The sequence below is a fragment of the Balaenoptera borealis genome, assembly GCF_965194805.1.
Source record: "Balaenoptera borealis genome assembly, chromosome: 4".
Taxonomy (NCBI): Eukaryota; Metazoa; Chordata; class Mammalia; order Artiodactyla; family Balaenopteridae; genus Balaenoptera; species Balaenoptera borealis.
In genome coordinates this window covers 110,401,609-110,414,807 of record NC_138861.1, presented here as the reverse complement: position 1 = coordinate 110,414,807, position 13,199 = coordinate 110,401,609, and positions in this window count along the sequence as shown.

The following is a 13,199-nucleotide window of genomic DNA, read 5'->3' as shown; positions in this document are numbered from 1 at the left end:
TAATTGACATACAACACTGTGTAAGCTTATGGTGTACAGCATAATGACCTGACTTACATATATTGTGAAATAATTACCAAAATAACTTTAGTTTACACCCATCATCTCATATAGACACACAAAAACTTAAAAACAAATTTTTCCTTATGATGAGAACTGTTAGGATCTACTCTCTTAACAATTTTCAAATATTTCATACAGCAGTGCAAACTATATTTCATCATGTTGTACAGTAAATCTCTAGTACTTATCTATCTTATAACTGGAAGTTTGTACCTTCTGACCACATTCATGCAATTTCCCCTCCCCCCATTCCTTGCCTATTGTAACCACAAATCTGATTACTTTTTCTAGGAATTTTGTTTGTTTTTTAGTTTTCACATATAAATGAGATTATACAGTATTGTCTTTATCTATGTGATTTATTTCACTTAGCATAATGCCCTCAAGTTTCACGCATGTTGTTGCAAATAGCAGGATTTCCTTCTTTTTATGTTTTAATAATATTCCATTCTATATATATTCACTACAACTTTATCCTTTCATCTGTTGATGGATACTTAGGTTGTTTTCATATCTCAGTTACTGTAAATAATGCTGCTAATGAACATGGTGGTGAAGATATCTCTTTGACATGGTGTTTATGTCTCCTTTGGATACATTCCCTGAAGTAGAATTGCTAAATCATATGGCATTTTTATTTTTATTTTTTTTTTAATTCTTTGAGGAACCTCCATACTGTTTTCCATAGTGGCTATACCAATTTACAATTCCACCAACAGTTCTCAAGAGTTTCATTTTTTCCATATCCCCGCCAGCATTTGTATCGCTTGTCTTTTTGATAATGGGCATTGAAACAAGTGTGAGGTTATCTCTCATGGTTTTAATTTGCATTTTCCTAATGATTTGCTGTGTTGAGCATTTTTTCATGTATCTTTTGGCCATCCCTATATCTTCTTTGGAAAAATGTCTATTCAGCTCCTTTGCCCATTTTTAATTATTATTATTTATTTATTTAATTTTATGTTTTGGCTATTGAGTTGTATGAGTTCTTTGTATATTTTGGATATTAACTCCTTATCTGATATATGGTTTGCAAATATATTTTTTCTCATTTGGTAGGTTGTCTTTTCATTTTGTTGATTGCTTCTTTTGCTGTGAAGAATCTTTCAGTTTGATGTAGTCCCACTTATTTATTTTTAATTTTGCTGCTTGTGCTTTATGTGTGATATCCAAAAAATCATTGCCAAGACTCATGTCAAGGAGCATTTTTTTCTATATTTTCTTCTAAGAGTTTTATGGTTTCTGGTGTTACATTTAAGTCTTTAATCGATTTTGAGTTAATTTTTGTGAGTGATGTAAAATGGAACTCTAGTTTCATCTTTTAATAAGTGAATATTCAATTTTTCAACACCATTTACTAAAAGACTATCTTTTCTCCATGGAGTATTCTTGGCTCCCATGTCAAATATTAGTTGCCTGTATATACATGGGTTTATTACTGGACTCTCAATTCTGTTCCATTGGTTTACAGTGATTTGTCAGTCATGTGAAAATGTTTTTTATGCAATGTTAGAAGATAGACACAGGATTTAGTTTTGAAAAAGCATGCCTAAAAGAGCTTAGACGGAAATGCTCCAAAATGTTTTTAAATGGATAATTTAACATCATATGTTCTTTTTTTTTTTTGAAAATTTTATTTATTTTTTATTTGGTTGCACCAGGTCTTAGTTGCGGCAGGTGGGCTCCTTAGTTGTGGCACATGGGCTCCTTAGCTGTGGCATGCGCACTCTTAGTAGCGGCATGCATGTGGGATCTAGTTCCCTGACCAGGGAATGAACCTGAACCCCCTACATTGGGAGCATGGAGTCTTATCCACTGCGCCACCAGGGAAGTCCCTAACATCATATGTTCTTCAGCTTGAGTTCAGCTAAGGAACTTGTCTCAAGTGTAGATTCCTGGTCTATAGTCCTATAAAGTATCTGAATCAATGGATTTGAAGCAGGGCTCAGGATGAATCTACATTTTTAAGCAAGACCCCAGTTGCCTGGGATGCAGGTGATCTGCTGACTATGCATGGAGAACATTGTTCTAGTTAGTAAGATTATGGATGCAAATATACACAAATACATACAAAAACATGTACTATATATATATATATATATATAATTAGGACTATTAATAAATAATGCCTATATGTATATAAAATATATATAGTTACATATATACAGTCCTGATTTGACTTGCTTTTATTTTAAACTCTATTTTCCAATATGTATGAGCAGTTTTTATAATCTGTATTTCTTTAATTTTGAAAGCATTTATAGGACACAATAGTCACTAAAGGTAATTATTGGTATCTTCAGTTTACTTCTTCCTGAAGTTTCCTCTTTAACTAAGAAAACAAATTCTCCTTTGCTCATTTCAAATCTTTGTCCTCAAAAGAAATGAAATGCCATCCGAGGGGCAGATTCTTGTTCTGTGATCTTCACATTAAATGGATAAGAAAACAGAATGGCACTGACATTTGTAAAGTGGCCTGAAAGTCCATTCCACAGATATTGAGGGTCTGACTTGGAAGAATATGAGGAAGGGTATAAAGTTAAGAGCCCTTAAGGACAGGAGCTATTGTCTTTCAACTCCATGTGAAGGTTTGTACAGGGCATCCCCCTGCACAGAAACCAAAAAACACCCAATGACCCTGGTTCTGCTGAGAAAGGCAAGGATCAATGTGATTTACGGGAGCAGCTCAACATCAAGATGGGCTTAAATATCACATCTAAACTAATTTCTTCTGCTCCACAGACCAATCAGGAAGTCACCAGTCCTACAAGGCAATAAAATTGAAAGAGCATGCTTTAGGTTCACAAAGCCTAGTTGGAATTCCTTGCCTTGCTCGTTACAGTTGTCTGCCCTTGAGCAGTTAACATGCACACTGACCCTTGATTTCCCCAACTGTAAAATAGTTGAGCAGAGACTGAAACTTCTTAGGTATGGAATTGCCTCATGTAGTATTTGGCACAAGACTGTTGGTGGTTCTAACATGTAAAATGATATTTCTCTTACTATTGAAGACTAAGACTTTGACTGAGATGAATGAGGGAAGCATATCATGGGCAGAGCAAGCACACAGTGGAAGCAAATCACAATAGAAGAGAAAGAGCAGCCTTCCAGGAAACGATTGTGAACATTACAGTCTGCAAAGGGAGAGCATCATGGAGGCAAAACTGGGGAGTTTAAAATACAAGTCAGGAAGGATAGCAGCCATGTTGCAGAACTGAAAACCACCTTGGCAAAGTTGCTGATGAAAAAACTGGGCATGTTTACCTTAGAGAAAAGATGAAGAGGGAATAGCCTAGTGATTTGTTTTTCCAAATAGAATCTGGAAGTCAAATATGTGGAAGTATTTAAACTGATTACTTCAGTGGTTCTGAGTTTTGGAATTGTGATTCATTAATGTGAGACAAACTTCAGAGACTGAAAAAGTGCTGAAATTGTTCAGTTTTGCCATAACTATATACTCACACACACACACACACACACAACCCTGGCGTTGTGTTATAAATTAAAAGTTATTTTAATATGAGAATAATAGCACTTACCTAATTACCAATTACATACCCTTGGAATAAAAGGCAGTCCTTTAAGTTTAACACATTTTGCTTCATAACAAACACTTAAATGGCCTTAACTTTTCAACTTTTTAGTGACCAATGACAACTTTATCACAGACCTGCACCAGAACTTTAATGACAGTTGGGAACGTATTTATAAGTACTGAAGACATGTAGAACTCATGGAAACAGGTGAAAGGTAGATAAAATAAGGCTAAATTTGACTCTAAAGGAGAAAAATATTTTTTTTTAAATAATTGATGTTTCTCTTTGGGAAGATTGCTGATTATTAAAAAAGTGCTGCTTTGTCAGATAGTAGTCTCCATTTCAATGGAAGTTTCCACCAAAGGCTGTATAATGGACTCTGAGGAGTGTGAGAGAAAAGCAACATTTACTAACTGCCCAGTAGATCAGACACAGTACTAGGTCCTATATATTTATAATCTCTATTAATGCTAAGAGAAGCTGAAGAACTTGCCCGAGGTAACACAACATGTATGAGGAAGACATGGCCATTTTAAACCCAGGCCCACCTGCCATTGTCATTGCTTTATTTGCCTCCATTTGTTACAGTGGAAATATGGCTGGGAAGTTGAACATGATCCTCACAAAGGTACTAAATAATAGTGATTAACTAATTAATTAATAAATTAATCTTTAATAGATTAAAGATACATATAGAAGTATTTCTTCTCCTGGATAGCATATTTTTTTGTCTTATCAGTTTATCTCTACATATAGTTCAATACAATACCTTGAACACAGTAGATGTCCTTATGTGCAAATGTAACTGAATTGTTCCTTTATCTAAATAATGCACCCTAATTAGCTAACACATTTTCATAAAGTACCCATGTAGGCTCAAAAGGGTTTTGTTTTTGTTAGATTGATATGATGCTGAGAATTTTTTTCAATCTCTCTAGTACTGATAATTCTAACTGTATCTAAATTTTACTAAATTTTTCTGAGGTAAAATCAAATCTTACACCAAAATAGGAATTAAAGAATCTAACAAAAGGAGGCAAAATCAAGTTTCCTAAGTTATCACATTCCCCAAATCACCTAAAGATGAGGAGACCTAACATTTCATACAGGTGCGATGATTTGAAGTAATCTTTGGGAAAGTACTCAAATGGAGCCTTTTACCTCTCACCATATAACGATTATACCTTTTCAGACGGTCACATAAGACATACAGATCATACACTTTGGTCTTTTGGAATGAATGGCAGAGTCGCAGAAACTTTTCCAAACATACATTGAAGTAGAAAATTTGTGATCTGAAAATTTCTGGTCTAACTTTCATTTATTTTGCAATCTTGCTTATTCCTTTATATGTGCATGAACTATGGAATAATGCATTCTTTCATATCCCAAGTAAGGTAAAATAAATGTATGCATTCATCAGACTCAAAGTTTCTGTATGAGTAAAATCTTTTTTTTTTAAACACCTTTATTGGAGTATACTTGCTTTACATTGTTGTGTTAGTTCCTGCTGTATAACAAAGTGAATCAGCTATACGTATACACATATCCCCATATCACCTACCTCTTGCGTCTCCCTCCCACCCTCCCTATCCCACCCCTCTGGTGGTCACAAAGCACCGAGCTGAACTCCTTGTGCTATGCAGCTGCTTCCCACTAGCTATCTATTTGACAATTCGTAGTGTATATCTGTCCATGCCACTCTCTCACTTCCTCCCAGCTTCCCCTTCTCCTTCCCTGGGTCAAGTCCATTCTCTACATCTGCATCTTTATTCCTGACCTGCCCCTAGGTTCTTCAGAACCATTTTTTTTTTTTTTTAGATTCCATATATATGTGTTAGCATACGGTATTCGATTTTTTCTCTTTCTGACTTATTTCACTCTGTATGACGGACTCAAGGTCCATACCCCACACTACAAATAACTCAATTTCATTTCTTTTTATGGCTGAGTAATATTCCATTGTGTGTATGTGCCACATATTCTTTATCCATTCATCTGTCGATGGACACTTAGGTTGCTTCCATGTCCTGGCTATTGTAAATAGTGCTGAAATGAAAATTATGGTACATGACTCTTTTTGAATTATGGTTTTCTCAGGGTATATGCCCAGTAGTGGGATTGCTGGGTTATATGGTGGTTTTATTTTTAGTGTTTTAAGGAACCTCCATAATGTTCTCCATAGTGGCTGTGTCAATTTACATTCCCACCAACAATGCAAGATGGTTCCCTTTTCTCCACACCCTCTCCAGGATTTACTGTTTGTAGTTGTTTTGATGATGGCCATTCTGATCAGTGTGAGGTGATAGCTCACTGTAGTTTTGATTTGCATTTCTCTAATGATTAGTGATGTTGAGCATCCTTTCATGTGTTTGTTGTCAATCTGTATATCTTCTTTGGAGAAATATCTATTTAGGTCTTCTGACCATTTTTGGATTGGGTTGTTTGTTTTTTTGATATTGAGCTGCATGTGCTGCTTGTATATTTTGGAGATTAATCCTTTGTCAGTTGCTTGGTTTGCAAATATTTTCTCCCATTCTGAGGGTTGTCTTTTCATCTTGTTTATGGTTCCCTTTGCTGTGCAAGTGTTTTTAAGTTCCTTAGATGCCATTTGTTTATTTGTGTTTTTATTTCCATTTCTCTAGGAGGTGGGTCAAAAAGGATCTTGCTGTGATTTATGTCATAGAGTGTTCTGCCTATGTTTTCCTCTAAGAGTTTTATAGTGTCTGACCTCACATTTAGGTCTTTAATCCATTTTGAGTTTATTTTTGTGTATGGTGTTAGGGAGTGTTCTAATTTCATTCTTTTACATATAGCTGTCCAGTTTTCCCAGCACCATTTATTGAAGAGCCTGTCTTTTCTCCATTGTATATTCTTGCCTCCTTTGTCCAAGATAAGGTGTTCATATGTGCTTAGGTTTATCTCTGAGCTTTCTATCTGGTTCCATTGATCTATATTTCTGTTTTTGTGCCAGTACCATACTGTTTTGATTACAGTAGCTTTGTTTGAAGTCAGGGAGCCTGATTTTTCTAGCTCTGTTTTTCTTTCTCAAGCTTGCTTTTGCTATTTGGGGTCTTTTGTGTTTCCATACAAATTGTGAAATATTTTTTTCTGGTTCTGTGAAAAATGCCATGGGTAGTTTGATAGGGATTACATTGAATCTGTAGATTGCTTTGGGTAGTATAGTCATTTTCACAATATAGAGTCTTCCAATCCAAGAACATGGTATATCTCTCCATCTGTTTGTATCATCTTTAATTTCTTTCATCAGGGTCTTATAGTTTTCTGCATAAAGGTCTTTTGCCTCCTTAGGTAGGTTTATTCCTAAGTATTTTATTCTTTTTGTTGCAGTGATACATGGGAGTGTTTCCTTAATTTCTCTTTCAGATTTTTCATCACTAGTGTATAGGAATGGAAGAGATTTCTGTGCATTAATTTTGTATCCTGCTACTTTACCTAATTCATTGATTAGCTCTAGTAGTTTTCTGGTAGCATCTTTAGGATTCTCTATGTATAGTATCATGTCACATGCAAACAGTGACAGTTTTACTTCTTTTCCAGTTTGGATTCCTTTTATTTCTTTTTCCTCTCTGATTGCTGTGGTTAAAATTTCCAAAATTATGTTGAATAATAGTCGTGAGAATGGGCAACCTTGTCTTGTTCCTGATCTTAATGGAAGTGGTTTCAGATTTTCACCATTGAGAATGATGTTGGCTGTTGGTTTGTCATATATTGCCTTTATTATGAGAGGTACGTTTTATGAGAGGTAAGTTCTCTCTGTGCCTACTTTCTGGACAGTTTTTTTCATAAATGGGTGTTGAATTTTGTCAAAAGCTTTTTCTGAATCTATTGAGATTATCATACGGTTTATATCCTTCAATTTCTTAATATGGTGGATCACAATGACTGATTTGTGTATATTGAAGAATCTTTCCATTTCTGGGATAAACCCCACTTGATCATGGTGTATGATCCTTTTAATGTGCTGCTGGATTCTGTTTGCTAGTATTTTGTTGAGGATTTTTGCATCTATGTTCATCAGTGATATTGGTTTCTAGTTTTCTTTTTCTGTGACTTCTTTGTCTGGTTTTGGTTTCAGGGTGATTTTCATCCTGTATAATGAGTTAGGGAGTGTTCCTCCCTCTGTTATATTTTGGAAAAGTTTGGAACAGATTGGTGTTAGCTCTTTTCTAAGTGTTTGATAGGATTCACCTGTGAAGCCATCTTGTCCAGGACATTTGTTTGTTGGAAGATTCTTAATCACAGTTTCAATTTCAGTGCTTGTGATTGGTCTGTTTATATTTTCTCTTCCTTCCTGGTTCAGTCTCGTAAGGTTGTGCTTTTCTAAGAATTTGTCCATTTCTTCCAGGTTGTTTATTTTATTGGCATATAGTTGCTTGTAGTAATCTCTCATGATCCTTTGTATTTCTGCAGTGTCAGTTGTTACTTCTTTTACATTTCAAATTCTGTTTATTTGAGTCTTCTCCTTTTTTTTCTTGATGAGTCTGGCTAATGCTTTATCAAGTTGTATATCTTCTCAAAGAACCAGCTTTCAGTTTTATTGATCTTTGTGATCATTTCCTTCATTTCTTTTTCACCTATTTCTGATCTTACCCTTATTATTTATTTCCTTCTGCTAACTTTGGAGGTTTTTTTGTTGTTCTTCTTCTTTCTCTAATTGTTTTAGGTGTAAGGTTAAGTTATTTATTGGAGATTTTTCTTGTTTCTTGAGGTAGGATTGTATTTCTGTAAACTTCTTTCTTAAAACTGCCTTTGCTGTATCCCATAGGTTTTAGGCCATCATGTTTTCATTCTCATTTTTTTTTTTTTTTTGGTATTTTTTGAATTCCTCTTTGATTTATTCAGTGATCTCTTGATCTCTTAGTAGCATATTGTTTAGCCCCCATGTGTTTTTAGTTTTTACAGTTTTTTTTCCTGTAATTGATACCTAGTTTTATAGCATTGTGGTCAGAAATATACTTGATACAATTTCAATTTTCTTAAATTTACCAAGGCTTGATTTTGGACCTAAGATATATTCTATCCTGGAGACTATTCCATAAGCACTTGAGAAGAAAGTGTATTCTGTTTTTTTTGGATGGAATGTCCTATAAATATGAATTGTGCATCTTGTTTTATGTGTCTTTTAAAGCTTGTGTTTCCTTATTTGTTTTCATTTTGGTTGAACTGTCCATTGGTGAAAGTGGGGTGTTAAAGTCCCTTACTAATATTGTGTTACTGTCGATTTCCCCTTTCAAGGCTGTTAGCATTTGTCTTCTGTATTGAAGTGCTCCTATGTTGAGTGCATAAATATTTACAATTGTTATATCTTCTTCCTCGACTGATCCCTTGATCATTCTGTAGTGTCCTTCTTTGTCTCTTGAAATAGACTTTATTTTAAAGTCTATTTTGTGAGATGTGAGAATTGGTACTCCAGTTTTTTTTGATTTCCATTTGCACGGAATATCTTTTTCCATCTCCTCACTTTCAGTCTGTACGTGTCCCTAGGTCTGAAGTAGGTCTCTTGTAGACATTATATGTACAGGTCTTGTTTTTGTATTCATTCAGCCAGTCTATGTCTTTTGGTTGGAGCATTTAGTCCATGTACATTTAAGGTAATCATCAATATGTATGTTCCTATTACCATTTTCTTTGTTGTTTTGGGGGTTTTTTTGTAGGTCTTTTCCTTCTCTTTTATTTCCTGCCTAAAGACTTTCCTTTATCATTTGTTGTAAAGCTGGTTTGGTGGTGATGAATTCTCTTAGCTTTTGCTTGTCTGTAAAGGTTTTAATTTCTCTGTCGAATCTGAATGAGATCCTTGCTGGGTAGAGTAATTTTGGTTGTAGGTTTTTCCCTTTTATCACTTTAAATATGTCCTCACACTCCCTTCTGGCTTGCAGAGTTTCTGCTGAAAGATCAGCTGTTAACCTTATGGGGATTCCCTTGTATGTTATTTGTTGCTTTTCCCTTGTGGCTTTTAATATTTTTTCTTTCTATTTGATTAATATGTGTTTCGATGTGTTTCTCCTTGGATTTATCCTGTATGGGACTCTCTGCCCTTCCTGAATTGACTGACTATTTCCTGTCCCATATTAGGGAAGTTTTCAACTATAATTTCTTCAAATGTTTTCTCAGTCCCTTTCTTTTTCTCTTCTTTTCTGGGATCCCTATAATTCGAACGTTGGTGCATTTAATGTTTTCCCAGAAGTCTCTGAGACTGTCCTCAGTTCTTTTCATTCTTTTTTCTTTATTCTGCTCTGTAGTAGTTATTTCCACTCTTTTATCTTCCAGGTCACTTATCCGTTCTTCTGCCTCAGTTATTCTGCTAATAATTCCTTCTAGAGAATTTTTAACTTCATTTATTGTGCTGTTCATCATTGTTTGTTTGCTCTTTAGTTCTTCTAGGTCCTTGTTAAATGTTTCTTGTATTTTCTCCCTTCTGTTTCCAAGATTTTGGATCATCTTTACTATCATTACTCTGAATTCTTTTTCAGGTAAACTGCCTATTTCCTCTTCATTTGTTTGGTCTGGTGAGTTTTTACCTTGCTCCTTCATCTGCTTTGTATTTCTCTGTCTTCTCATTTTGCTTAACTTACTGTGTTTTGGTCTCTTTTTCGCAGGCTGCAGGTTCTTAGTTCCCATTGTTTTTGGTGTCTACTCCCAGTGGCTAAGCTTGGTTCAGTGGGTTGTGTCAGCTTCCTGGTGGAGGGGACTGGTGCCTGTGTTCTGGTGGATGAGGCTGGAACTTTTCTTTCTGGTGGGCAGGACCATGTCTGGTGGTGTGTTTTGGGATGTCTGTGAGCTTAGTATTATTTTAGGCAGCCTCTCTTCTAATGGGTAGGGTTATGTTCCTGTCTTGCTAGTGGGGTGTCCAGCACTGCAACTTGCTCATCGTTGAGTGGAGCTGGGTCTTAACATTGTGACAGAGATCTCTGTGAGAGCCCTTGCCAGTTGATATTACGTGGGGCCTGAAGGTCTCTCGTGATCCAATGTCCTGAACCTGGCTCTCCCACCTCAGTGGCTCAGGCCTGACACCCGGCTGAAGCACCAAGACCTTGTCAGCCACACAGCTTTTGGGAAGTCTGAGGTCTTCTACCACTGTTCACTAGGTGTTCTGTAGGATTTGTTCCACATATAGATGTATTTTTTTTTTAAGATTCCATATTTATGTGTTAGCATACGGTATTTGTTTTTCTCTTTCTGACTTACTTCACTCTGTATGACAAACTTTACGTCCATCCACCTCACTACAAATAACTCAATTTCATTTCTTTTTATGGCTGAGTAATATTCCATTTTATATATGTGTCACATTTCCTTTATCCATTCATCTGTTGATGGGCATTTAGGTTGCTTCCATGTTCTGGCTATTGTAAATAGAGCTGGAATGAACATTTTTGTACATGACTCTTTTTGAAGTATGGTTTTCTCAGGGTATATGCTCAGTAGTGGGATTGCTGGGTTGTATGGTCGTTCTATTTTTAGTTTTTAAAGGAACCTCCATACTGTTCTCCATAGTGGCTGTATCATTTACATTCCCACCAACAGTGCAAGAGGGTTCCCTTTTCTCCACACCCTCTCCAGCATTTATTGTTTGTAGATTTTTTGATGAGGCCATTCTGACATCTGTGAGATGATATCTCATTGTAGTTTTGATTTTCATTTTTCTAGTGATTAATGATGTTGAGCATACTTTCATGTGTTTGTTGGCAGTCTGTATATCTTCTTTGGAGAAATGTCTATTTAGGTCTTCTGCCCATTTTTGGATTGGATTTTTTTTTTTTTTTTTTTTTTTTGATATTGTGCTCCATGAGCTGCTTGTAAATTTTGGGTGTATTTTTAATATGTTTGTGGAGAGGAAGGTGATCTCCATGTCTTACTCCTCTGCCAGCTTGAAAGGCCTTTCCTACTGAGTCTTTGCAGTCTTTTCTTTATTTCCTTTTTTTTTCTTTCTGTGTTTCATTCCATTTGAATAGTCCAGAAGGTCTCTATTTTAACAGAGAGATCCAAGTACCTGACAGGCTTCCTAGGGAAAAGCTGCACATCCCAGCATTAGATGTGGTGCACAGTGAGTGCATTAGAGTCTCAGGAGAGTTGCAGTCAAGGATTCAGGGCTCTCTGTGTATATGTTCATACAGTCATTCCTTATAGTTGGCACTGCAAGCCTGCACAGATTCTGCCTTTGTGGGTTCCCTGTACGAATAAAATCTTTAAAAGAGTAGGGACACCCCCTCCTTTTACTGAAATAGTGAAATAGTATCCCAAGTGTCTGTCCACAGACCTAGTATGTCTTTTAAGAAATACCTTCATTTATTGTCTCCCAGACACTGCTGATCAATGGCATTTTGAGGCTCCAGAACCTATTAAGGATTTCTACCTTCTGATGCTTGTTCAATTGGATCAAAATCTAGGAAAAGAATATTGAAGCATTGTTTCTTGGCAGCCGCCTAATTCCCAACAATATCGTGTAACAAACAGTACTAAAATGATCAGTACACTTGAGGATCTAAGTAATACTGATGATGAGGCAATCGTCAAGTCTCTGTGGTCAGAGTGTTTGAAGTTTTGTACAGTTGTTTGAGGTCAAAGCAATAAGTAATCCAGAATATTAAGTATTTCAAAGAAGAAGCACCAAAACAAGTCAGTAACATCCTAATGAGCTTTAACCTCATAGTTGGAACTGTCTACTGTCTATTCTATTTTCTATTTTCTAAATGGATTTTTCCCAATGCCTTGATTCTCTTAAGTGCATGGGCATGGGAGACTTGAGGTAGAATGATAAACAAACAAGTTATTTATAAGTGATTTAATAGAAAAAGTTGTATAAGGAATCAAAATAGGTTATTTTGGTTTCGATTTTGACAACTTTTAATCTTTTAACCATTTAGTTAGGTCTTCCTAAGAAGAAGTATTTTGCAGAAATATAGATGCATTGCCTCTTTAGAAATTGACAACAATTTGAATATGGGCTACTACAAATTAGATATACAGAGAGATCAAGTTTAATAAAAAAATTATTAATGTGAGTAGAAAGGTGCTAATGTTTACTCTTATGGTATTGGTTTACATTAGAGATGTATTACAAACAATATCTAAGATCATAAGATATGATAATTCTTTAAAGGTCACTTTGGCCAATTCCTAAATTAAAAAAAAAAAAGGTAGGAGGAGCAAGTTTCAGAATATAGTGGCTAAGGCTATTGCCTAAAACCACACAACTATTTTGTAGATAAACTAAATTTTGAACAGAGGGCTCCTGATCTCTAATTGAGTGATCTTTCCACAAGCCTAACATAGTGTTGCTCCAAAGTTTAACTCATATTGCAAATTTGTTGATCTTATAAACTTGGGTTCTTTTATTTATTTTATCTGTCTCCCCCCTTTTTTCATTCTAAGTTGCTCCCTTACATGTTGAAAGGGTTATAAAATAGATAATTATCCAATCTGGTATAAAACACAGAGCAATTTGATAGTGTGAGAATGTTCCATATATGTTATGCTCAAATTCTTAATAAAAATTGTTAGCCTATAAGATAGCTTCTCCCTTCCTGCTTCTGTCTTCAGCCACTTATCCTTGTTGGCCTTGAATTTACACTAGAT